Source organism: Felis catus, chromosome B1 (assembly GCF_018350175.1).
Source record: "Felis catus isolate Fca126 chromosome B1, F.catus_Fca126_mat1.0, whole genome shotgun sequence".
NCBI classification, from domain to species: domain Eukaryota; kingdom Metazoa; phylum Chordata; class Mammalia; order Carnivora; family Felidae; genus Felis; species Felis catus.
In genome coordinates this window covers 96,277,284-96,303,649 of record NC_058371.1, presented here as the reverse complement: position 1 = coordinate 96,303,649, position 26,366 = coordinate 96,277,284, and positions in this window count along the sequence as shown.

Sequence of the window (26,366 nt, the reverse complement as noted above, 5' to 3'; positions counted from 1 at the left end):
CAATCTAAAGGTGTCCTCAGGTCTAAAATGAGTCTCTTGTAGACAGCAAATAGATGGGTCTTGTGTTTTTATCCATTCTGATACCCTACGTCTTTTGGTTGGCGAATTTAATCCATTTACATTCAGTGTTATTATAGAAAGATACGGGTTTAGAGTCATTGTGATGTCTGTATGTTTTATGCTTGTAGTGATGCCTCTGGGACTTTGTCTCACAGGGTCCCCCTTAGGATCTCTTGTAGGGCTAGTTTAGTGGTGACAAATTCCTTCAGTTTTTGTTTGTTTGGGAAGACCTTTATCTCTCCTTCTATTCTAAATGACAGACTTGCTGGATAAAGGATTCTCGGCTGCATATTTTTTCTGTCTAGCACCCTGAAAATCTCGTGCCAATTCTTTCTGGCCTGCCAAGTTTCAAAAGAGAGATCAGTCACGAGTCTTATAGGTCTCCCTTTATATGTGAGGGCACGTTTACCCCTTGCTGCTTTCAGAATTTTCTCTTTATCCTTGTATTTTGCCAGTTTCACTATGATATGTCGTGCAGAAGATCGATTCAAGTTACGTCTGAAGGGAGTTCTCTGTGCCTCTTGGATTTCAATGCCTTTTTCCTTCCCCAGTTCAGGGAGGTTCTCAGCTATTATTTCTTCAAGTACCCCTTCAGCACCTTTCCCTCTCTCTTCCTCCTCTGGGATACCAATTATGCGTATATTATTTCTTTTTAGTGTATCACTTAGTTCTCTAATTTTCCCCTCATACTCCTGGATTTTTTTATCTCTCTTTTTGTCAGCTTCCTCTTTTTCCATAACTTTATCTTCTAGTTCACCTATTCTCTCCTCTGCCTCTTCAAGCCGAGCCGTGGTGGTTTCCATTTTGTTTTGCATTTCATTTAAAGTGTTTTTCAGCTCCTCGTGACTGTTCCTTAGTCCCTTGATCTCTGTAGCAAGAGATTCTCTGCTGTCCTGTATACTGTTTTCAAGCCCAGTGAGTAATTTTATGACTATTATTCTAAATTCACTTTCTGTTATATTATTTAAATCCTTTTTGATCAGCTCATTAGCTGTTGTTATTTCCTGGAGATTCTTCTGAGGGGAATTCTTCCGTTTGGTCATTTTGGATAGTCCCTGGCGTGGTGAGGACCTGCAGGGCACTTCCCCTGTGCTGTGGTGTATAACTGGAGTTGGTGGGCGGGGCCGCAGTCAGACCTGATGTCTGCCCCCAGCCCACCTCTGGGGCCACAGTCAGACTGGTGTGTGCCTTCTCTTCCCCTCTCCTAGGGGCGGAATTCACTGTGGGGTGGTGTGGCCCGTCTGGGCTACTTGCACACTGCCAGGCTTGTGATGCTGGGGATCTGGCGTATTAGCTGGGGTGGGTAGGCAAGGTGCACAGGGGCAGGAGGGGCAGGCTTAGCTCGCTTCTCCTTAGGTGATCCACTTCAGGAGGGGCCCTGTGGCAGCGTGAGGGAGTCAGATCCGCTGCCGGAGGTTTGGCTCCGCAGAAGCACAGAGTTGGGTGTTTGCGCAGAGCGAGCAAGTTCCCTGGCAGGAACTGGTTCTCTTTGGGATTTTGGCTGGGGGATGGGCGGGGGAAATGGCGCTGGCGTGCGCCTTTGTTCCCCGCCAAACTGATCTCTGTCGTCCAGTGGCTCAGCAGCTCTCCCTCCCTTTGTCCTCCAGCCTTCCTGCTTTCGGAGCAGAGCTGCTAAGTTATGTCTTCCCAGACGCTAAGTCGCGCTTGCTGTCGGAACACAGTCCGCCCGGCCCCTCCGCTTTTGCAAGCCAGACTCCGGGGCCCTGCTTGGCCGGCGAGCCATCCCTCTGCCCTGGCTCTCTCCCGCCAGTCCGTGGAGCGCGCACCGCTTCGCCGCCCTTCCTACCCTCTTCCATGGGCCTCTCGTCTGCGCTTGGCTCTGGCGACTCTGTTCTGCTAATCCTCTGGCGGTTTTCTGGGTTTAGGCAGGTGTAGGTGGAATCTAAGTGATAAGCAGGACGCGCGGTGAGCCCAGCGTCCTCCTACGCCGCCATCTTGACTGCCTAGCTCCAACTCTTGATTTTGGCTCAGATCATGATCCCAGTGTCGTGGGATTGAGCCCCATGTCAGGTTCCGTGCTGAGTGTGGAACTTGCTTGGTATTCTCTCTCTCCCTCTATGCCTCTCCCTTGCTCACACGCACTCTCTCTAAACAAAGAAACAAACAAACAAACAAAATGTAGTAACAATTTTGGTCATATGTTGTAGGACTCTAAGGGTTGGGTGCTGGGAGCTTACCATTATGATGATCCTCCTCATTGGAAAATTCATATGTACATCAGAGTTTAAGAACTTATCGTCCAGGATATGTCTGTCTTCTCATCTGAGTCTCTGGAATGTCATAGGTTCTACAGCCAAGAATAAAGCATAGTGCTTATTTGAATGGGAAATAGAAGTCTTATGCGCCCTTGAGGGAATAAAGTCACTACAGGGATTTTAAGTGAGGACTACACAAACAGTGGCTCTTGAAACTCTGCTCCTGACTCCCTTCTTGAGCTGCCACAATCCACTGGCTGATCCTTATTGAGAGACAATGCCAGTTCTTCATCATTATAGTGAGATTAATCTTGATTTAAGAGTGTTGTTTACCTGGGAAGCACAGGTAAACAGATCTTTGGAGTAGAGTGCTCTGGCTTTGACTCTGAACTGATTCTTTTACCCCAGGATTTTAAGATGAATTCTGACTCAGAGGTTAAGAAGACATTTCCAGAGTGACCTTCTAACTCTTTCTTAGGACTTTCCTACTTCAAATGCACCTTTGCCTGGCAGGTGTCATAGTTTTTTGGGGGTGTAAGTCAGGGAATTAAGGAAATGAGCTTTAATTTTGCAAATTAGATTTCTAAACAAGATTATTCTTTTCACAAAGGGTTAGTTCAAAGAATACTTACAATTTTTTTTTTTAGCCATCAAAGGGTTGCCCAAATCTTACCTATCTCTTCTTCTCCCTTCTCCTACCATCCCCTCCCCTCCTTTCTTTTTCTCTCCTCTGCGCTCTTCTCTTGCCTTCCTTTCTCCTTCCTTCCCTTCCCTTTTCTAATTTATTTATCATCCATCTATTTACCCATCTGTCAGTATATCCTATTATTTCTTTCTATCTATCCATCTCTCTGTCATATGTCTTTATCTACCTATTTTGTTTTGTTTTGTTTTGATGGAAATGAGAACAAAGGGTGATAAGGAGCAGTACTTGTTGTCTGAACTCTCAAATATCATTGGAGTTTGTTTGAAATGTTGCATAAAGGCAGTTCAGTTAAGTCTGTATTGTATTGTTTGTTGAGATAATGGTCAAGGGAAAAGAGAACTTTAATGGAGTCCAAAGAGACATAATTCAGGGTATTGGGACAAAGTAGAGAAAAGAAAACTTGTTGGTTAAAGGCTAGAATTCCAGGTGATAAGAAAACAATTATAATCTCTTTTACTAATTCGGAAGAGAGACTAGTGGCTCTAACTCCTCACCTGGACTCATTTACAATTGCCATAAAACTTTCTGCCCTGTGATAGACTATGGCCCTTTTGTCTGCATCTCCAAACTGGAGGAGCAACCAGTGACCCACTGGTGCTCAGGCTGTGACAACATGATGATGAAGGGAGAGACCAGGGTTTGGAGGTCTCAACAGCAACTAGTACTCCCAGTGAGACAGCTCCTCCCAGCAAGCACTGCTCATTGAACAGCCTACTACCTAAGATGAGATGTTTCCCAAGGAGACTCGTTTTTATTCTCTAGGCCCAAATACTCCATACTGTTTTCCACAGTGGGTACACCAATTTACATTCCCACCAACAGTACACAAGAGTTCCCTTTTCTCCATATCCTCACCAACACTTGTTTCCTGTCTTTTTGATACTAGCCATTCTGCCTAGTGTGAGGTTGTATCTTGTGGTTTTAATTTGCATTTCCCTGATCATTAGTGATGTTGAGCACCATTTTATGTGTCTGTTGGCCATTTATATGTCTTCTTTTGAAAACTGTCTATTCAGGTCCTCTGCTCATTTTTTAATCAGATTTGTTTTTGGAGTTGAGTTGTATGAGTTCCTTATATATTTTGGATATTGACTATCCAGTGTATCATTTGCAAATGTCTTCTCCTATTCAGTAGGTTAGCTTTTTGTATTATTGATGGTTTCCTTTGATGTGCAAAAGTTTCTTAGTGTGATATAGTTCTGATAGTTAATTTTTGCTTTTGTTTCCCTTGAGGAGATATGTCCATAAATATGTTGCTAGGGGTGGTGTCCAAGAAGCTACCACCTATGTTTTTGTTTAGGAGTTTTATGGTGTCAGGTCTTACATTTAGGTCTTTAATCCATTTTGAGGTTTTCTTTTTTTTTTTTTTTTTTTGTATATGGTGTAAGAAAGTGGTCTAGTTTCATTCTTTTGCAGGTACCTGTCCAGCTTTCCAAATACCATTTATTGGCAAAACTGTCTTTTCCCCATTGTATACTGTTGTCGCCTTTGTCATAGATCTCAATTCATCATATAGGTGTGGGTTTATTTCTGGGTTCTTTATCCTGTTCCATTGATCTATGTCTGTTTTTGTGCCAGTACCATACTGTTTTGATTACTAGAGCTTTGTAGTATAGCTTGATATTGGGGATTGTGCTACCTTTATCTTTGCTCTTTCTCAAGGGTGCTTTGGCTATTTGAGGTCATTTGCATTTCCATACAAATTTTAGGATTATTTGTTCTAGTTCTGTGAAAAATACTATTTGTATTTTGTTAGGGATTGAACTGAATCTGTAGATTGCTTATGTAGTATGGACATTTAAATGATACTAATTCATTCAATCCATGAGCATGGTATATCTTTCCATTTGTGTCATCTTCAACTTCTTTCAATAGAGTCCTATAGTTATCAGAGTATAATTCTTTCACCTTGGTTACATGTTTTCCTAGGTATTTTATTATTTATAAATGGGATTGCTTTCTTAATTTCTCTTTCTGCCACTTTGTTATTAGTGTATGGAAATGCAACAGATTTCTGTATATTAATTTTGTATCCTGCCAACTTGTATCCTGAGAGTTTTTTTTTTTTTGGTGGAGTTTAGAATTTTCTATATATAGTACCATGTCATCTGCAAATAGTGACAATGACACTATTCCTTACCAATTAGGATGCCTTTTATTTCTTTTTCTTGTCTAACTGCTACAGTTAAGACTTCCAGTACAATGTTGAATAAAAGTGGCGAGAGTGGACATCATTGTCTTGTTCCTTATCTTAGAGGAAAAGCTTTCAGTTTTTCACCATTGGGTATGCCATTAACTCTGGGTTTGCTATATCTGGTCTTTGTTATGTTGAGATATGTTCCTTCTAAACCCACTCTGTTAAGAATGTAATCATGAACAGATGCTGTACTTTTTCAAATGTTTTTTTCTGTATCTATTGAAAGAAAGATCATATAGATTTTATCCTTTTTCTTCCAAATGTGATGCTTCACATTGATTGGTTTATGAATATTGAACCACCCTTGCATCCCTGGAATAAATACCACTTGGTGAATGATTTTTTAAAATGTATTGTTGAATTTGGCTTGCTAATATTTTGTTGAAGATTTTTGCCTCTTGGTTCATCAGAGATATTGGCCTGTAGTTCCCCCCGGCCCTTTGTTGGCCTTTTTGGTATCAGAGTAATACTGGCCTCGTGGAATGAGTTTGGAAGTTTTGCTTCCTTTTCTATTCTTTGGAATAGTTTGATAAGAATAGGTGTTAACTCTTTTTAAAATGTTTTGTAGAATTCACCTTTGAAGCCATCTGGTCCTGGACTTTTGTTTGTTGAGAGTTTTTAGATTACTAGTTCAATTTCATTAGCAGTAATCTGTCTGTTCAAATTTTTTATTACACTCTGATTCAGTTTTGGGAGATTTATATGTTGCTAGGAATTTATCCATTTCTTCTAGGTTGTCTAATTTGTTGGCATAAAATTTTTCATAACATTTTCTAATAATTCTTTTCATTTCTGTGGTGTCATTTGTTCTTCACCCTTCCTCATTGATGATTTTATTGGAGTTCCTTCTCATTTTTTCTTAATGAATCTGGCTGAAGGTGTACCAATTTTGTTTACCTTTTCAAGGAACCAGCTTCGGGTTTCATTGATCTGTTCTGTTGTTCTTTTAGTCTCTATATCATTTATTTCTGCTCTAATCTTTATTATTTCCTTCCTTCTACTAGCTTTGGTCTTTGTTCTTCCTTTCCAAGCTCCTTTAGGTGTAAAGTTAGGTAGTTTATTTGAGATTTTCTTGTTTGTTGAGATAGGCCCATATCACTATAAATTTCCCTTTAGAACTGTTATTACTGTATCTCAAAGATTTTGGACCATTGTGTTTTCATTTTCATTTGTCTCCACGTATTTTTAATTTTCTCTTTGATTTCTTTATTGACCTATTTTTGTTTAGTAACATGTTGTTTAGTTTCCATGTGTTTGTATTCTTTCCAGATTTTTTTCTTGTAATTGATATTCAGTTTCATACTGTTGTGGTCAGAAAAAATGCTTGGTATGGTTTATATCTCTTTAATTTTATTGAGACTTGTTTTGTTGCCTAACATATGATCCATCCTGGAGAATGTTTCATGTGCACTTGAGAAGGATGAAATGTTTGGTATATATGTTAAGTCCATCTGGTCTAATGTGTTGTTTAAAGCCTCTGTTTCTTTATTGATTATTTGTTTTCTGGTTGTTTTTGTAGTTCTTCTCTGTTCCTTCTTTTCTTGCTCTCTTCCCTTGTGGTTTTGTAGTTTTCCTTAGTGTTGTACTTGTTAAATTTCTCTGTAGTTTTTCTGTATATATTACAGGTTTTTGATTTGTGGTTACCATTGGGTTCATATATAACATCTTATGCATATTACAGTCTTTATTAAGTTGATGATCACTCAAGTTTGAACACATTCTTTTTTTTTTTAATTTATATTCAAGTTAGTGTATAGTGCAATAATGATTTCAGGAGTAGAATCCAGTGATTCAGTTTGAACACATTGTAACAGCACTAAATTTTTACTTCTCCTTCCACATTTTATGTGTATGATGTCACACTTAACATCTTTTTGCTTTGTGTATCTCCTGACTAATTTTTGTGGAAATAATTAATGTTACTACTTTTGGGTTTTTACCTCCATACTGGCTTTATAGGTGACTAATTTACTACTTTTACTATATGTTTGCTTTTACCAGTTAAATTTTTTCCTTTCATAATTTTCTTACTTGTAGTTATGGACTTTCTGTCCACTTAAGGAATTCCCTTTAATAGTTATTATAAGACTGGTTTAGGGGTGATGAACTCCTTTAACCTTTGTTTGCCTGGGAAACTCTCTTTCCTTCTGCTCTGAATGATAACCTGGGTAGAGTATTCTTGGTTGTAAGTTTTTTCCTTTCACACTTTGAATATATCATGCCACACTCTTCTGCAAAGTTTCTGCTGAAAAATCAGCTGATAGCCTTATGGGGTTTCCCTCAAATGAAACTGTTTTCTTTTGCTGCTTTTAAAATTCTCTTTATCACTCTGTTTTTCCTTTTTAATCACATGTGGACCTCCTTGGTGTGGACCTCCTTGGGTTCATTTTGTTTGGAGATGTATGTGCTTCCTGGACCTGGATGTCTGTTTCCTCCCCCAGATTGGGAAACTTTTCGGCCATTATTTCTTTAAGTAAAATTTCTGTTCCCTTATCTTTCTTCTCATTCTGAAATTACTATAATGCACATGTTATTACACTTATGATGTTGCTGAGTTCCCTTAACCTCTTCTCATTTTTTATTATTCATTTTTCTTTTTGCTGCTCAGCTTGGTTGCTTTCTTTTTTTTTTTAAGTTTTTTTTTTTTTTTTGAGAGAGAGAGAGAGAGAGAGAGAGAGCGCACAGGCGGGGGAGGGGGCAGAGAGAGAGGATGGACAGAATCCCAAGCAGGCTCTGCGCTGTCAGTGCAGAGCCTGATGTGGGGCTTGAACTCAGGAACCATGAGATCACGACCTGAGCCAAGATCAAGAGTTGGATGCTTAACCGACTGAGCCACCTTGGTGCCCCAGCTTGTTGCTTTCTATTACCCTGCTTTCCAGGGTATAGATTGCTGATCTATTCTTGTGTATCCACCAATCTGCTAATGATCCCTTATAGTGTGTATGTGTGTGTGTGTGTGTGTGTGTGTGTGTGTGTGTTTTATTCAGTTATTGAGTTCCTTACCTCTGACTGGTTCTTTTTTTTAATATTTTCTCTCTTTGTTGAAGTTCTTACTCAGTTCACCTACTCTTTTCTCAAGTCCAGTGAGTACTTTTGTGACCATTACTTTGAATTTTTATCAGACATATTGCTCAGCTCCTTTTCATTTAGTTCTTTTACTGTGATTTTGTCTTGTTTCATTTGGGACATATTCCTCTATCTCCTCATCTTATCTAACTCTGTGTTTGTTTCTATGTGTTAGATATATTAGCTACATCTCTTGGTCTTGAAAGTGGTGGCCTTATGTAGAAGAGGTCCTGTGGTGTCCTGTAGTGCAATCCCTCCTGGTCTCCAGAATTGGGAGCTTTAGGAGTGTCCCATGTGGGCTGTATGCACCCTACTGCTGTGGCTGAGCATCAGTTGATTTCAGCCAAGCTGGCTACATTGACCCACTTTGCCTATTGTGAGTACATTAGGCGGTGTTTGGTTCATGCATTTTTCAGATGTCTGTCTAAGGCCGTCAGAGGCCTGTTGGTGGAAGGGGCCAGCAGATAGCCTCTGTGTCAGTAATTAACTTCTCACTACTTCAGGCACATGGAAGAGCAGGGCTTGTTCTCCATGCAGTGGCTAACTGAGAAGATCTCATTGGTGTACTGGTCTGGCAGTCAGCCAAGGTGTCTGCATTTAGCCTCTCCACCACAGTTGCAGGCACACTGAACCACAGGACTTGCTCCCTACATAGCCAGTTAAGATGCCAGACTGCTAGAACTGCAGGCATGCTGATGTGTGAGGTTACTTCCCCTTCCTCCAGGGTAGAAGTCTCTTTGGAGTGGTGCTGGTCCCTACTAGGGCTGCTTGCAGGGTATAGTGGGGCAGGAGCTGCTTTGGAGGGATGCTTGCAGAGGTGGTGGGTTGGATGGGGTGGATCTAGAGGGGAACATAAGAGTTGGGCACCCAGTGCTAGCCAGGTAGATGGAGAGTGTTAGTGTTGGCTACTTCAAGTGTCTAGCTATCTGGGCTAGGAGTTAGGGGAAGAGAATTATGTATACTAGGACTTTTTTCCTAGAGAAATATCCTGCAGATTCTTGCTTCTCTCGCGCATGTTATTTTTTTAATTTTTTAAAAATTAAAAAAAAAATTTTTAATTTACATTGAAGTTACTTAGCATATAGTGCAATAATGATTTCAGGAGTAGATTCCAGTGATTCATCCCTTATGTATAACACCCAGTGCTCATCCCAACAAGTGTCTTCCTTAATGCCCCTTACCTATTTAGCCCATCCCATCCCCACCCCCCACGGCCCCTCCAACAATTCTCAGTTCTCTATATTCAAGAGTTTCTTTTCTTTTCTTTTTTAAAAAATTTTTAATGTTTATTTTTGAGGGGGGGGGCGGGGCAGAGAGAGAGAGGGAGACACAGAATCCCAAGCAGGCTTAAGGCTCTGAGCTGTCAGCACAGAGCCTGATGCAGGGCTTGAACCCACAACTGTGAGATCATGACCTGAGCCAAAGTCAGATTCTTAACTGACTGAGCCCCCCAGGCACCCCTGTTCTCTGTATTTAAGAGTTTCTTATGTTTTGTTCCCCTCCCTGTTTTTATATTATTTTTGCTTCCCATCCCTTAGGTTCATATGTTTTGTATCTTAAATTCCTAATATGAGTGAAGTCATATGATATTTGTTTTTCTCTGACTAATTTCACTTAGCATAATACCCTGTAGTTCCATCCACATAGTTGCAAATGGCAAGATTTCATTCTTTTTCATTGCCATGTAATACTCTGTTGTATATACATACCATGTCTTCTTTACCCATTCATCTGTCGATGGACATTTAGGCTCTTTCCATACTTTGGCTGTTAATAGTGCTGCTATAAACATGGGGGTACATGTGCCCCTTCGAAACAGCACACCTGTATCCCTTGGATAAATACCTAGTAGTGCAATTGCTGGGTCATAGGGTAGTTCTATTTTTAAGTTTTTGAGGAACCTCCATACTGTTTTCCAAAGTAACTGCACCAGTTTGAATTCCCACCAGCAGTTCTAGCACATATTCTAAGATTAGTCACTAAATCTCCTTTACTTATAACCAAGCACTTTTCAAATGGCTGCTTCTATGCTGAGTCTTGGGCCAAGTCATTTATTATTCTGGCTTTTTAAGGGAAGTGACTCAATTTCCCATTGCCCTTTGGCTCTCCTGGTGCTAAGCCCACTGAATTTTAGAGTTCCTGCAGTTAAACACCACTGATTTTTTAAGCCACGAGTCATGGGTATTTGTCTTTCCAGTACAGGTCCCCAGGGACCAGGGTACCTGGTATGGGATCTAATCCTCTTGCTTCTCCATGCTTGTGGTGTCCCTCCTGTTTGTGGCTAGTACTGCCAAGGGTTTAGTTCAGAACCATGTCTTCACCCCTCCTACCCTTTTTGATGTGACCTCTTCTCTATGATTAACTGTGGAAGGTCTGTTTTGCTAGTCTTTGGGTCATTTTTAGAGTTAGTCATATAGATATAGCTGTTTTCTTCGTGTGTCCTTGGAAGAGGTGAGCTCAAGATCCTTCTACTATGCCATCTTCTCTGACTCCCTAGTAAATGTAATTTTTTATATTCTACGTTTGAAAGGCAGGATTATTCACATGTGGAAAACTCTAAAATTATAAGAATGATTTTGGGTGACCATAAATGTATATGGTGGAGGGGGGAACCTGTTGACTTCATGTGAATCCCTGGATCCAACTGTACCTAAGGCTGCCCCTTGGACCTTCCTATTTTATAAGAATGTAAGTTTCTTCTTTTAGTCAAGCTAGGTAGAATTTGTTTTTTGTCAATTCTCTTTAGTGTTCTTATTAGTACAGCTTTTTTCTTTTCTTTTTTTTAAATATTTTTTTAACACTTATTCATTTTTGAGAGACAGGGAGAGACAGAGCATGAGCTGGGGAGGGGCAGAGAGAGAGGGAGACACAGAATCCAAAGTGGGCTCCAGGCTCTGAGACATGGGGCTTGAAGTCACGAGCCGTGAGATCATGACCTGAGCCGAAGTAGGATGCTTAACCGACTGAGCCACCCGGGTGGCCCCTGGCTTTTTCCTTTTCCTTTTCCTTTTCCTTTTCCTTTTCCTTTTCCTTTTCCTTTTCCTTTTATCTAAGCTCTACTGTTGCATTATGCTTTTTATTGGTCTCTCACTGTAGGCCTGCTCTCCCTTCCATCCATTTTCTTTGCTGGAGTCAGGTAATGTTCCATACTTGGAACATTATGTAACATTCCATACATAAATATAAGGTCTCTTTATGTCACTGCTTCTTCTGGTTAAAACCTTTAATGGCTTTTTATTGCTTTAAGATTATAACTATAGTCCTAGAACAGTATATGACTCTCTGTAATCTGGGTTCTGTTCATTTTGTTAGGTTTACCATTCTGCTTCTCTCTCTGCTCAGGTCTTGGTAGGCTTCCTTCTGTTCTCTAAACATATCAACTTATCACTTTAAAACATTTTTTTTAATGTTTATTTTTGAGACAGAGAGAGACAGAGCATGAATGGGGGAGGGTCACAGAGAGGGAGACACAGAGTCAGAAGCAGGCTCCAGGCTCCAAGCTGTCAGCACAGAGCCCGACGTGGGGCTTGAATTCAAGGACCGTGAGATCATGACCTGAGCTGAAGTCAGATGCTTAACTGACTGAGCCACCCAGGTGCCCCTCAACTTCTCACTTTTATCTGGGCCTTCAGAGAGGCTGTTTCTTGTCCCTGGAGAGCTCTTTGTACTCTCTCATTTCTTCTGCCTTATCCTCCTTCTACTTACCTCTAACAAACTGATCTTTATTTTTTGTCTTTCAGCTAAGATGTTGCTTCATGAATGTCATTAGAATGGGAGCTTCTTGGGATCCAGGAATTTGTCTCTTTTGTTCACTCTTATGTCCCCAGTTCTTAGAGCAGTGAGCACTGAGTGAGTGAATGAGGGAGGAAGACCTTTAACTTCTCAGTCTAGGTGAGGCTTTATTATTTATCCCCATATCTTTACTTTAACAGTATTCCTAACACTTGTAATTATTTGTTTAAGTCTGTGTTCACATCAACAGAGTGAAAGGACAATTCATGGAATGGGAGAAAATATTTGCAAGTCATGAATCTGAAAAGGGGATAATATACAGAATATATAAGGAACTCCTACAACTCAATAACAAACAAAAGAAACAACCCAATTTGAAAGTGGGCAAAAGATGTGAATAGACATTTCTCCAAAGAAGGCCTACAGATGCTCAATAAGCACATGGAAAAATGCTCAATCTCACTAACCATTACAGAAATGCAAATTAAAACCATAATAAGATAGATACTACTTCATACCCACTAGGATGACTGTTTAAAAACCCCAGAAAATAAGTATTAGGGAGGATGTAGAGAAAATGGAACTCTTATGCACTATTGTTGGGAATGTAAAATTGTGCAGCTTCTGTGAAAAATAATATAGTCGTTTCTCAAAAGAGTAAAAATAGACTTACCATCTTATCTAACAATTCCACTTCTGGGTATATACTCAAAAGAATTGAAAGCAACAACTCAAACAGATATTGTTATACCAATGTTCATAGCAGCATTATTTGCAATAGCCCAAAGGTGTAAATAACCCAAATATCCATTGATGAATGGATAAACAAAATATGGTATATACATACAGTGGAATATTATTCAGAATAGCCTTAAGAAGGAAGGAAATTTTGACACATGCTACAACATGGATGAACATTGAAGGCTAAGTGAAATAAGTGAAATAAACCACACAAAAGGACAAATATTGTATGATTCTATTTAAATTAAGGGCCTAAAATAGTCAAATTAGCAGACATAGAAAATAGAATGGTGGTTTCCAGGGCCTGGTGGGAAAAGGAATGGAGAATTATTATTTAATGGTAGAGTTTCAGTTTAGAAAGATGAAAAAATTCTGGAAATGAATAGTGGTAATGGTTGCACAATAATGTGAATATAATGAAACATTAGGGGGACTGAACTGTACATGTGAAAATGGTCAAGGTGGTATATTCCCTGCTAGATGTGAGGTCAATGTGGGTAGGGATTTTGTCTGTCTTGTTCACTGTTGTATTCCTAGCATCTAAGCACCGTGCCTGTAGCGTAGTGGTATCATTTGTTGGGACTGAATGAATAAGCCTATGAGGAGTGCTGTAGTGGAGGAGAAACCAAGTCATTTGGAGTCAGGTTTCCATTCAGGGACTATTGGCCAAAAGTCAATGTTGCATTTTATGGTGCAGGTCCTGGCCTTGCTCTTTACAAGTTGACTAAACCAAGTCATAATCTCTCAGGGTCTTAGTTTCCATGTCTCTAAAATATGGTAGATAGTTCTTGACCTGCTTCTCATTGGAGTTCTTGAGAGAATCAACTGGTACACTCAGTAGGGGCTTTTCCAGTGTAGAGAATTACTCAGCTACTTTTTGTGTGTGTCCTGGGCTCCTCCCTGAAGTCATACCTTTGCTGCCCATGCCAGGAGAGGCTTAAATTCACCTCCCTCATTGCACCTCTCCTCCATTGTTGGATGTATCTTGATGTAACTTAGCTGCTATTTCTTCTCTTATCCTGGAAGCATTGATGCTGCATGGCGCTTTAAATGGATGGACTATAAAGCCTTTGTTAAGTTGCCCGTATATCCTTTATGTCTGTACATATATCAGATTGTAAGCCCCCAGAGGAGCAGAGCCAAGTTGTTAACTCACATTCACGGTTCTAAATTCAGTGCAGTGAGCAGATCGGGTTTATTCTCATGATGATGATGAAGAGGAGTTGGAAGATTTTTCTTCCATTATATCGAATGAAACTACTGAATTTTATAGGTTCTCTCTTAGAATTTTCTGGATGGTCTCTTTTTCATTTGAATACCTTAATCCCCTGGAGTGAAATGCAGGATAAAGAGGTAAATGATCTGAAAACAAATGTACTGTAATACATTCACTTTGGCTACAAAAATAAAACAACCCAAACCTAGTTTTTCTTGCAGTTTTTAAATCCAGATGGTAGTAAAATTTGACATTTCAATTCTGTTTGTGAAATTCATTTTGTTTTTAAATTGGGAAGAACCATAGAGCTAAAAATTGTCTGAAGTACTAGGAAGGCCTGGTGAGACCTCTTCGGGAGTGTTATTAATAAGGACTTGGTATTTTAAAGTGAATTTGGAGGCACTATAGATAGAGACTGTAAGTAACTGTGATGGATATAAATACTGAGAAGTAATGTGCTACCCCACACCTAATATGAAAAAGGCAGAGGATTGGCCTGGACAATGAAGAGAAGAGGGAAATCTGGACAAAAGAGACTGTTTTGGTAGCTGAATTTAAATTTTCAGTAACTCTCATTTTTGTTTATAGTTCTTATTCCAAAAGGTAGGCTTAATAAATCTGTCTTAATAAAGTTCTGAAATTAAGGATTTATAAGTTTTTTTTAAAAAAATATACTGTACAGACCCAATTTAATTAAGCTCAAGATTTAAGGGTCCAAAGTGTTCAAAACCAGGTAAAGTCCCCCTTACAGAATACTTTATTGGCAAGGCTTATTTCCCACTGGATCGGTTCTGTGTATATATTGTTGGAAGAAATCATAGAAACAAATCAGCATCTGTATGTTAGAAGCAGTATATCAATTAAGTTTCTTTTGGTTGAAGAAAGCTCAACCTAAATGGATTTAATCCGAAGGAGAGTTTAATGGCCTTCATAACTGGCAAGTCCAGTGGGGAGACGAGCTTAACTGTCTTGACACAGGTGCTCCAGAAACATCTCCAGGGCTGAATCTCACCTCAGCTTCTCTCTCTTTCACATGTAGGCTTCATTCTTAGCAGAATGTCCCCTCATGGTTGGAAAGAAAGCTGCAGCGTTCCAAGACTTCACAATGCCAAGACTGCAAGTCTATTGGCGAGGAAAAGACCTCTTTCAGCAGATAAACAAAAGCTCTGGATCTGGTTCTCAGTGCCTGATATGGGTCATGTGGGCATCCTTGAATCAATCACTTTTGTGTAAGAAGGTTGAATCTGCTGATTAACTTAATCCAGACATGGCTCACACCTGATTTAAGAGTGGAGCCAAGCTATTCACACCACATGGCCTGAAGTTGGTGGGTAGGAAGTTCTTTCAAGGAGATTCATGATGAATACAGGGGCCAAAACAATAGATATCAGCTATCAGTAATATTTAATTAAAGTACTTGAAATTTTAATAGAATATTTACTAATATTGAGTGTTTACTGTGTGCTAGGACATGCAAAGATGAATAAGAAAGGTCTTTTCCTAATTCTCATGTATTTAGTTATGAGCATGTGAGTACCTGACTGCTTTGGTATATTGTAGAAAGATATGTTAGTGAGCTATTTTCTCCTTACCTTTCTCCAGGGAAACACACATTCTTTGAAGATGGAGAGAACAAATTTCTCCAAATTCTCCCTTCCTTTTACTAACCACATTCTATGTAGAGACTGAAAGGAGAAAGAGTTATTTCTGACACTGGGGAAGGAAATTCCTCTGTGTGTATATTGCTACTGCATATATAAACTGTATATTTGTGTGTGCAATGATGGTTATAATTTCCTCCACTGGCTCTAGTTCAGTTATTTTCTCTCTGATGATTTCTTCTGTGTTTCCTTCCATTTCTCTTCCCCCTGCCTCCAAAATTGCATAATACATATGTGTGTGTTCCTGTGCATGTATATGTGTTTATGTGCATGTATATATGCACAGTTAATATTGAAAATATTTAACAGATGATATGGCATATTCATCTACCAATCAGAGTGGATGCCAGCTATAAACAACCAGTACAATTGTAGTGGGACATAAAGGCTGTAAAGGAGCAGAAACTATGTCTTAGATGAGGAAGCAGAGATTCAAATGTACAAAAAATAGGGTGTGGGAGCCAGTCAACAGTGAGAGACAGCAGAACTAGGTCATGAATGAGAAAGCAAGTGAAGTGGAGAGAGAACTCAGTATCCAATCTGTATCCAAATTCAGTGGCTTCCCATTCTCCTGAGGGTTGTCTGTGCTATGGTTCCTCTGAGATCCCCCATTTCCCTTATTGCTTAATTGATTCTTCCACTAAAAGCACCCCTTCCCTTTAAAAGCTACCTTGAGGGACTTTTAGTAGAAACTAAAGCTAGCTAACTAAAACAAATGGGATCATACTATATATAACATTTTATAACTTGTTGCAATAACTTCGTTATTCCCTTATAAGTAACAGATCTTTCATGTCAATAGATAATAGGATCATATCACTTTTCTGGCACATATTTGTGTTAGACATCTCTAGCTCCCTCATGCTTCATATCCTCTCAGCCCCGGTTTTACTCTAGCCATTGCACAAGTGTTACCTTACATATACCTGGTTTAGCTGCACCATATATTTCTGTTTTTGCCTGGAGCTTCTCACACCCCATGTGGTAACCTACAGGGACCCGTTTAGCACTTGAGCATGGTCAGACTTGGCAGTATGTAGATGTTAATCCTTATGGGAAAATCTTGACTAGTGGAAGATGGGAGCCAGTGGATAAATGCTTCCCAACTCCATCGTGTAGGCTGACAATTCAGAGTGGCACATTCTGTGTAGTTCTTTAGAGGTCCCCAGTCAGATCAAGCTCCAGTTTCCCATCATTTCTGGTTTGATAATACACCTTTATACTGGATTTTCCTTCATCCTTGTGCCATTCCTCCTGGTCCTACACTACTATTCCCTGGGTTCGCCTCTCAAAATAAGCTACCTGAGTGCAAGTCCTTGGCCTCTTCTTTCTGACAAGAATCCAGTCGAAGACAGTTTTGCATCACCTGGTTGCATCTTTATTTAACAATTATTTCCTTATGCACATTTATTTCCTTTTTTTCATTGTTATAAACAATGTCACCACGAACATTCTTATAAATGCATCTTTACATAGCTAATGCTTATTTCCTTAGGAAAAAATTACTATAAGTAAAATTGCTGAGTCTATTACTGGTCAATAGGAATACACATTTTAAAGGCTTTAATTCACCCTGGAGCAAAAACATCTGTATTTAAAAGTTTCAGGGGCACCTGGGTGGCTCAGTCGGTTTAAGCGTCTGACTTTGGCTCAGGTCATGATCTCATAGTTTATGGGTTCAAGCCCCGTGTTGGGCTCTGTGCTGACAGCTCAGAACCTGGAGCCTGCTTCAGATTCTGTATCTCTCTCTATCTCTGCCCCTCCCCCAGCTTGCACTCTGTCTCTATGTCTCTCCCTCAAAAGTAAACATTAAAAAATTAAAAGTTTTATGTTTGCCAAAAAAAATTAGCCACTAACCTGGTGACATAATCTATCTATAAAAATTCACATGGGGCGCCTGGGTGGCTCAGTCAGTTGAGCGACCGACTCTTGATTTTGGCTCAGTCATGATCCCAGGGTTGTGGGATTGAGCCCTACATTGGGCTCTGTGCTGAGCATGGAGGCTGGTTGAGATTCTGTCTGTCTGTCTGTCTATCTCTCTCTCTTTCTCCCTCTCCCCTCCCCCACTTATACTCTTTCTCTTTCTAAAAAAAAAATAAAATAAAAATTTACATAAATGACTGATTTTATCTTGAACGCTGGCTGCTTTTCATAACTACATGACAGCTTAGTCATGACTGAGGTAGAGACTTGCTTCACTTTGTCCAAATCAAACTTAGTGCTGAGTTCTTTGGGTTGAGCTTTGCTTACTGCACTTTAGGTCTTTTTAACACTATGAAATAAGAAATGGGTGAGAGATTAAAAGATGAAAATTTGAGAGTCTCACTTTTAGTTATTATAGGATAATTGTGTTAATGATACTGCCATTCAAGAAAGTTTTGAAACACACAAAGACCTTTAATTTAATCTCTAGTACTTAAGCTTTTAAGTTTACTATAAGAACTTTTTTCTTGAAGGAAAAAATGGGTACCAACAATTTGATATGTCTGTATCAGTATCACTGAAAAAAGTTTCAAGTAGCCCTAGGTCTCTCTTTCTCAAAGATGCTGTCAGAATTGACCCAAGTAAGCCTCCTAAATTCTATGTCCTTAGTGAAGTTTTCTCTCACCTTCTGAATTACTGTAGTACAAATAAAGTAGAAGTTATCAAGTAAGCAAAGAAAATTATATGTTTTGATAGCATATAATATTAAATGCATGTGTATGGTTGTATTACCTTTATTGTTTACATATGCTTTAGAAATGTTTACATTTTATAGTGTACAGGGAGATGACTTATGATTGATAATAGATAGCGATTGGGGGGTTCCACAAAGGGGTGCTTGGTAGATGCTTAGTGAAAAGTATAGCTATTTCCACAGAAAAGAAAATCCTACTGACATTGTTTTGATTTACAACACTTTTTCCATTATCTTGACCTGGAATAAAAATGTTGGGCATTAGCTTCTTAGTCAAGACAGAAAATATTTATAAAAACATTATTTCTATGGGAAAATTAAAGTCTGTTTATGTTGATTTAAAATAACTTTTCCAGGAACTTAACCCATATAAATGAAAGCATTGCTTGTCTTACAATCTTTTCTGTCTTTGTGTAAACTTACAAGATGTATGGTACACACACACACACACACACACACACACACACACACACACAACCACATTAATACAGATTGCTTCTGAATAGTATTCCTGTTGACTAAGTTTGGACAGGAGAAGTGGAGGCAGAACTCTGAGGGTGGAATTTGGCAGTCAGGAGTTTGAGGTAGGCTGTGTGGAGCCATCTGAAGCTTTTGAGAATTGAAGTAACCAGAATAAATCAGGATTTTCAAAACTATTATCTGGTCATGGTGTACATTTTAGGTTGAAAGAAGATTGGGAGTTTAAAAACCGGGTTAGGCCTGAGATAATGAAGACCTGGGCTAATGTGCTAGTTCTAGAAGCAAATGTAAAGGAGGAAGAAGAGATAAAAGAGACATCAGAAAAGACACAGGATGCTGGATAATAGAGGGTCAGGAAAGAAATTGTCAGAAGGATTGTGACTTTCCATTTGAGTGGCCCAAGGGTAGAGACTTTGGCTTTTTTACCACTAAAGCTTCAGTGTCTAAATCAGCACTCAGTACAGAGTAGGTGCTCAATAAATATTTGATGAAAGAATGAAGAGCATTTATATCACCAAAAATGAGATGAAATTACCCATATGACTTTCTTAAATTAATTCCTCACTTGGTATTTGTGAATTACCCACCTGGGATTTGGAGCAAATATTTACCAACCATATGGTGTGGGCTTTTTCTCCCACCAGCAGACTTCATTTGGCAGATATGTTTTGTAGCATGTACATCATTGTTAGCTCTTTATCTTTCTCTAGGAATGAATTTTAGCCTCCCCAAGGGATGATGCTTATGACTCTTCCTTTATCTTTGGAGCAACAAAATGATTTTGCTGGTAAACCTGGCCATCTATTTACTTCCTCCATAAAGTCATGAGGAGATGTGGCATTAGTATTTGCTTGTTTTGCATGTGTATGGGAAGTAGAAAAAAAGGGTTGACTTGTATGGAGGAAGTCTAAGGGGCCAGAGTTTATACCCATGAAATCCTTCATTGAACAAGGATTATGGAATGCAAGGATGGTCTAGAAGGCTAAAGTCCCTGTCCTTGAGAAACTTAAGCAGAGAAGACCAAAATAATATGGTGGAAAGAGTCTAAACAGGAAGTGAAGTAAGCTCATGTGACATGGGATAAGTAACAACTTTCTTCGGTCTCATTCTCTTCAGATGTTAAAAAAGAGAATCTTGGGTTATATAATCCTCCAAGATTCTTTTGAGCCTTAATGTCTATCATTCTTTTTCTGACCTTAAATGCATTGGTGAAAATATCTATTCTTCACCATGGCATCTGTTCAGCTTCCTTCTGAATACTTACCCTGTGTTCCAGCGTTTGTGTTGAGCCCTTACCAACATTTGACTATGTTCCATAACTTGTTATCATAGCAGAAACTCCCCCTCATTTTGTTGAGACTTAATAACTTAGTCTATTTAAGCCAGACAACACAGCTGTTCTGTTTGGAACATCTAGTTTGGTAAGGTTGTAAAAGGTACCCAGAAATTTATGAGAAACTGCCTGGACACCAATCACCCTGTCTGACCTTAGCTAGTGTTTATAACTTGCATAGTTATACTCCCACTGTGTTTCCCCCTGAGCCACAATATTTCACTTAGAAGTTTGTGTCTGTGGTTGGCCTTTTTGACTCTAGTCCATCCCTGGGAACCATCTTTCTTACCTAATGCCACATGGACACATAGTCCTATCATAAGCATTAAAGAACTTATTAATTTATTTAAAGAATTAATTTATTTAAAGAATCAGTAGATACCTTTTTAGGTGGCATCTCTTACTGTTAGAGAAGGTCTGAGCTCTCTCTCATGTGCTTGATTCAACAGATTTATTATCAGATCACTGCCTGTTCTGTTTTTAATAGGCTCCTCCATCATTTTTCCTTTTTTAGAAAATTCCTAAATAAATATGTATAGGAGTGTTAACCTCAGATTCCTATGTATTTATTAAATTTGAAGGGTAGAGCTTAAAAAGGGTGGCATAGCTTTAAGCTGACCATGTAGTACTGGTTAGAAATCATAGGTGAAGACTGAATAGAGATGCAGGGCCTGAGTAGAACTTTTAACCTATGCTTATAAATGCTTATTAAAGGCCTTTTCTTATCAAAATAGCATAGAGTTGCCAAGTATCCAAAGAGTACTTTTTGTTGTTGTTGTTTCAGATGCTTGGATCACTGTCTGGAATTAGTGTCTATCTCATGGGCACTGTTGTTCCAATGGGCACTGTTGTTAATGAACCCTTCTTTCAAATTAGAGACTAACCAAGACTTTCAATTTCAGAGATTGTTTCTTAGGGGAACTTATTTACCCCTTGATATATTTCACATCAGGAATTAGAAACTTGGAGAATGCATATCTTCTCATACCTGGCATGAGTTCTTAAAATATAGAGACAGGGTGCCTGGGTGCCTCAGTTGGTTAAGCATCTGACTCTTGATTTTGGCTCTGGTCATGATCCCAGGGTCGTGGGATCAAGCCCCGTGTCGAGCTCTGTGCTGAGTATGGAGCCTGCTTAAGATTCTCTTTCTCTCTCTCACTCTCACAAGTCTCTCCCTCCCCCCACCTGCCCTTGTCCCCTGCTTATGTGTGTGTACTCTCTCTCTTTCTCTGTTTCAATCTAAATAAATAAACAAACAAACAAACAAATAAATCCTATAAAAAATAAATCTTATTAAGACTGGATTACTTAGAGTGCCTGCTTAGGTAACTCTATAGTCAACTAAGACCTACTCAGACCAAATGTGATTAGGATAGATTTTACTACTGTCTAGTCCCATTCAAGTTCACATGGTGCTGAGGGCTCCCCTTTCATGATCCACTGCTCCTCTGGGTGTCATGGATGTATGAGTTTATTGGGATGTCTTCAGGAGGCAGTTTATAATGGAATTAAGCATGCTTTGGACATGAGTGGGTGTCCATCCATTAGATGCCTCAGGATGATGTGTAGGTCTTTGTCAATGGTAGACTCTCATTCTATAGCTCCTCAGCTTAGCTTATATATGGTTTGAGTTAGAATGGTATTAGTGTTTGATGAGTATTGGCTCAGCCTCCATTTGGCTCCCTGATACTAGTTACCATGCTGTTCCTTCAAGTTCATTTTTCTTACTCAAAAAGTCACTCCTACTACTATTTCCCTCTCAATCCCAGCTCAAGGGATCCTGGGGGTGGGGTGGGGGGGGGGGGGAGATTAACCTGGGAGAGGAGAGAGCATAATTTGCCTTTCTCTATTCTCTTTCCAATTTATTATTATGATATGAAATCTGTACCCTGTTTTCTTCACTCTTGCTATAATTCTCTATAAGGATAGGGTCCAGGAAATGCAGAAAACTTAAAAAGCCATAAAGATTAATATTTCAAAATACTGTTTTGCTACATACTTCAATATTACAATGCCTGGAAGGATTCCTTAACTTTAGGTTTTATTAAGATGTCAAAAATAATTGTTGGACCAACTGACCTAGATTGTCAAAAGAAAATTATAGAGGCTCTCCAAGGGTTCTGACATCTCTAAGAAACTGGTGAGAAAACAACCTGTGTGGCTTAGAGAAGAGTTTAGGTCAGGATCCTGTTCCTCTTGCTTTACATGGCCTCTTCTAGATTCTGAATCTTTTATTACTGATTCCAGTCTTATACGTTTGCTCAAAGTCTATAGTGTTAAGCACTGAGCCTTCATCAACTGGTTTCTATGAGATGTTTTGCCTCTATTTGTAATACTCTACCAGAACTGGGAGTGGGTGTGCAATATCACAGTTCTCTTTTTTTTTCTTTTTTTTAAATTTAAATTCAAGTTAGTTAACATATAATGTAGTATTGGTTTCAGGAATAGAATTTAGCAACTCATCACTTTACATATGACACCCAGTGCTCATCCCAACAAGTGCCCTTCTTAATTCCCATCACCCATTTAACCCTCCCCCCCTACCTCCCCTCTAGCAATCCTCCGTTTGTTCTCTATAGTTAAGACTCTTATGGTTTGTCTTCATCTCTGTTTTTATTTTATTTTTCCTTACCTTCCCCTATGTTCATCTGTTGTGTTTCTTAAATTCCACATTAAGTGAAATTATATGATACTTGTCTTTCTCTGACTGACTTATTTAGCTTAGCACAATACACTCTGGTTCCATCCACACTGTTGGGAATGGCAAGATTTCATTCTTTTTGATTGCTGAGTAATGTTCCATTGTATATATATACCACCCCTTCTTTATCCATTCATCAGTTGATGGACATTTGAGCTCTTTCCATAATTTGGCTACTGTTGATAGTGCTGTTATAAACCCTGGGGTACATATGTCCCCTTGAATCAGCATTTTGTATCCTTTGGATAATACCTAGTAGTGCGTGCATTTGTTGGGTTGGAGGATAGTTCTGTTTTTAATTTTTTGACTAACCTCCATACTGTTTTCCAGAGTGGCTGCACCAGTTTGCATTGCCACAGTATAAAAGTGTTCCCCTTTCTCTGCATCTACATTTCTCTTTCTAATGGGCTTGGTGTCAGTATCTGTGTGTTCTTTAGCAAATGAATATCTTTTGAAGGATCAGTCTTTTTGTCTCATTGTGTTGATGTGAGAGAAGTTTTAGAGCTTTTTTGGTGGTAGTTATTCCTTCTTGGAGTTCCCTACATGGGCAGTGCCATAAGACATTCAGAATAACAATTAAAAAAAATCTCTTGGACTGGGGGAGCCTGGGTGGCTCAGTTGGTTAAGCTTCAAACTTGTGGTTCCAACTCAGGTCATGATATCATGGTTTCATGGGTTTGAGCTCCACATCGGGCTCTGCACTGGCAGTCTCTCTCTCCTTCTCTCTCTGCCCCTCCCCCACTTGTACTGTCTCTCCCTCAAACAAACAAACAAACAAACAAATCTCCTGGACAAAAAAAATGCCCCATAAGTATTCAATGTCTCCTATAAAATTGGATTCAGTCTTGGGCATTTAATTTATAGGAGGATGTTTGTAGATTAAAAAAAAAAAGAGGGTATCTGGGTGGCTCAGTAAGTAGAGCATCTGACCTCAGCTTAGGTCATGATCTCACAGTTTGTGAGTTCAAGCCCCACATAGGGCTCACTGCTGTCAGCACAGAGCCAGCTTCAGATCCTTTGGCCCCCTCTCTCTGCTCCTCCCCCCGATTGCACTCTCTCAAAAATAAACAAAACATTTTTTAAAATGTTAAAAAAAAAAGGTGTGACTATTTTGCTAACATCTTTGAATGGAAGTAGTTTGCCTTAACTACCCTCTTTTATATTAATATATTCCCATTGCTTAAGTGGCAATGTGAATGTATTTTATCAGGTATGCTGAAGTTCACCTAAGAGAAATGCTGGTAATCTTTTTACACATAAATGAGAATATAATATATTCTGATATTTGCATATATGTTTTATATGTGCACCGACTAGCTTTTTATTACATTTGTTTCTTTAATTTGAAAAATGCCCAGTGTTTACTTGAATAATGTTGATGGAGCTACTACACAGGTTTTTAAAATAAACAGTATTTGAAGGCTTGCATAGAGAGAAGACTAACCTATTTTTTTAAAAAGACTAAATAAAAATTGTGTCCAAATGAAAAAAAAAAAACACTCTTGGACAACAATGGCTTGGTACATTAGTGTTTCCTCACTTCATTCCCACTTTTCCATTACATTTTCTCTGCCAAGTTTGGCCTCAGTTGGCGCTGAGAATTTAGTCGTCTTGGCTCCTTCTTGATATTGACACTTTAGATGTTATTCCCTAGTATGAAAGTTGAAAGTTAGCTTTCTTCCACTCCTTTCCCTTGCACGTATCACATATTTGCATACTTCCTGTTCCTCCATCTCCTATTATAGATCTATAGTTATTTTAGTAGCATCAGTATCCAATAGTTATGTGATTATGGTCATGTAAATTTTATTCCCATTTTTCTGAGTCATGATAACATTTACTTTTCGCACAACTTTTATGTTCCTGGGAATTAATTTTCATGTTTATAAATTTGCTGATTTTTTTCTATGTTTATATCAGGGATCAGCAAACTGTGGCTCGTAGGCCAAATACAGTCTGCCTCCTGTTTTTGTAAATAAAGTTTATTTGAAACATAGCCTTGCCAATTTGTTTACATATTGTTTATGTCTGCTTTATGTCTGTTATGTCTGCAAAGTTAGTGTAACAGAGACTATATGGCCTGAAAAGCCTAAAATATTTACTATCTGACCCTTTACAGGAAAGTTTGCCTACTTCAGTTTGTATAATTCAACCTCAAACTCTGCAAATTTTCAGTATTACCTTTCAGTATACTCAGTAACATCAAGTATTCAATTGACTTCATTTCTTGGGGCACTCTTTTTTGGAGTTTTCTGTCTTGGTTTTGACATTTTGATCTTGACTGGTTGCCCCTGGCCAGGTACACAGCTGTCAGTCTGGTGGCACCCTTTATCCCCCAAACTAGGGATTCTCTTTGCACTCTTCTGTGTCAGGTACTTCTGTGTCAGAGCCTGACAGAGGAGGGAGGGGGTGTTGCTCCCACAACCCTAGGACCATGACCCGAGATGAAATCAAGAGTTGGACTCTCAACCAACTGAGCCACCCAGGTGCCCCTCAGATCCTTTGTTAAGAAAGAATCTCATGTCTTATTTTTTTTCTCAAAATATTATTATTACTCTTTCATTTCAAATGGAACACAATTTCCAAAAAGGATGTGTGAAAAGTAAAATTTTGAGCCCTTGCATGTCTGAAGATGCTTTTTATATTACCTTCATGTTTGACTAATAGTTTGGCTGGGTGTAAAATTCTAGATTGGAGATAATTTTCTTCTGATTTTGAAGCTGTTGTTCCTTTATCCTCTAGTTTCCAATAGTGTTGTTAAGAGGTCTAAAGGCATTCTTATTCTATATTCTTTAAGTATGACTTAAAAAAAAAGAAACTCTTTAGAGTCATTTTCTTGGTATTCTGAGATTTCATAATATTGTGCCTTTGTGTGGATCTATTTTCATCAGTTAGGCCAGGCACTTGTTGAGCCCTTCAATCTGTAAATCCATATTCTACAGTGTGTGAAATGTTCTTGAATTAATGTAATTGATGTTTTCATCCAGAATGATGTCTGAAAGCAGAGCTTCTTAAGCAAATGAGTGTATACAATTATTTGGAGGGATTTTTAACATATATGTGGCCAGGACCCACCTCTATAGTTTCTGAATGATATATCTGGGTTGTGGCTTTCAGTATGTATATTTTGAAAAGCTCTTGGGGTAATTTTGAGAAGCACCTCTAGATAAGAGCCATTACTTTTGGGCAACAACTCTTAGAGTATAGTCTAAGAAGTATGGCATCATGGAGCAAAATAGTGTGGAAAAGTATTCTTTGAAATTAAACTTGGGTCCAATGACTCCTTTCCAACCATCATATTTTGTTGCTATGTGATCTTGGGCAAGTATTAAATGATGATGATGATGATAAAACTCTCTTGAGTTTTTGTGAGGCTAAATAGAAAAATGCCTGCCAAAGGGCCTGGCAACATAGTAAGTCCTGGATTTCCTTTCCCTGACCCTACTTGTGATATGAAGAAAATAGATCTGGTTAGGATTGTTTCTTGACTTCAGGGGAGTTTGTAAACCATAGCCTGTGTTGTATCAGAAGGGCAATGGGTACTAGATAAGTGCTCATATTGTGAGTAGTTCATCCTTCA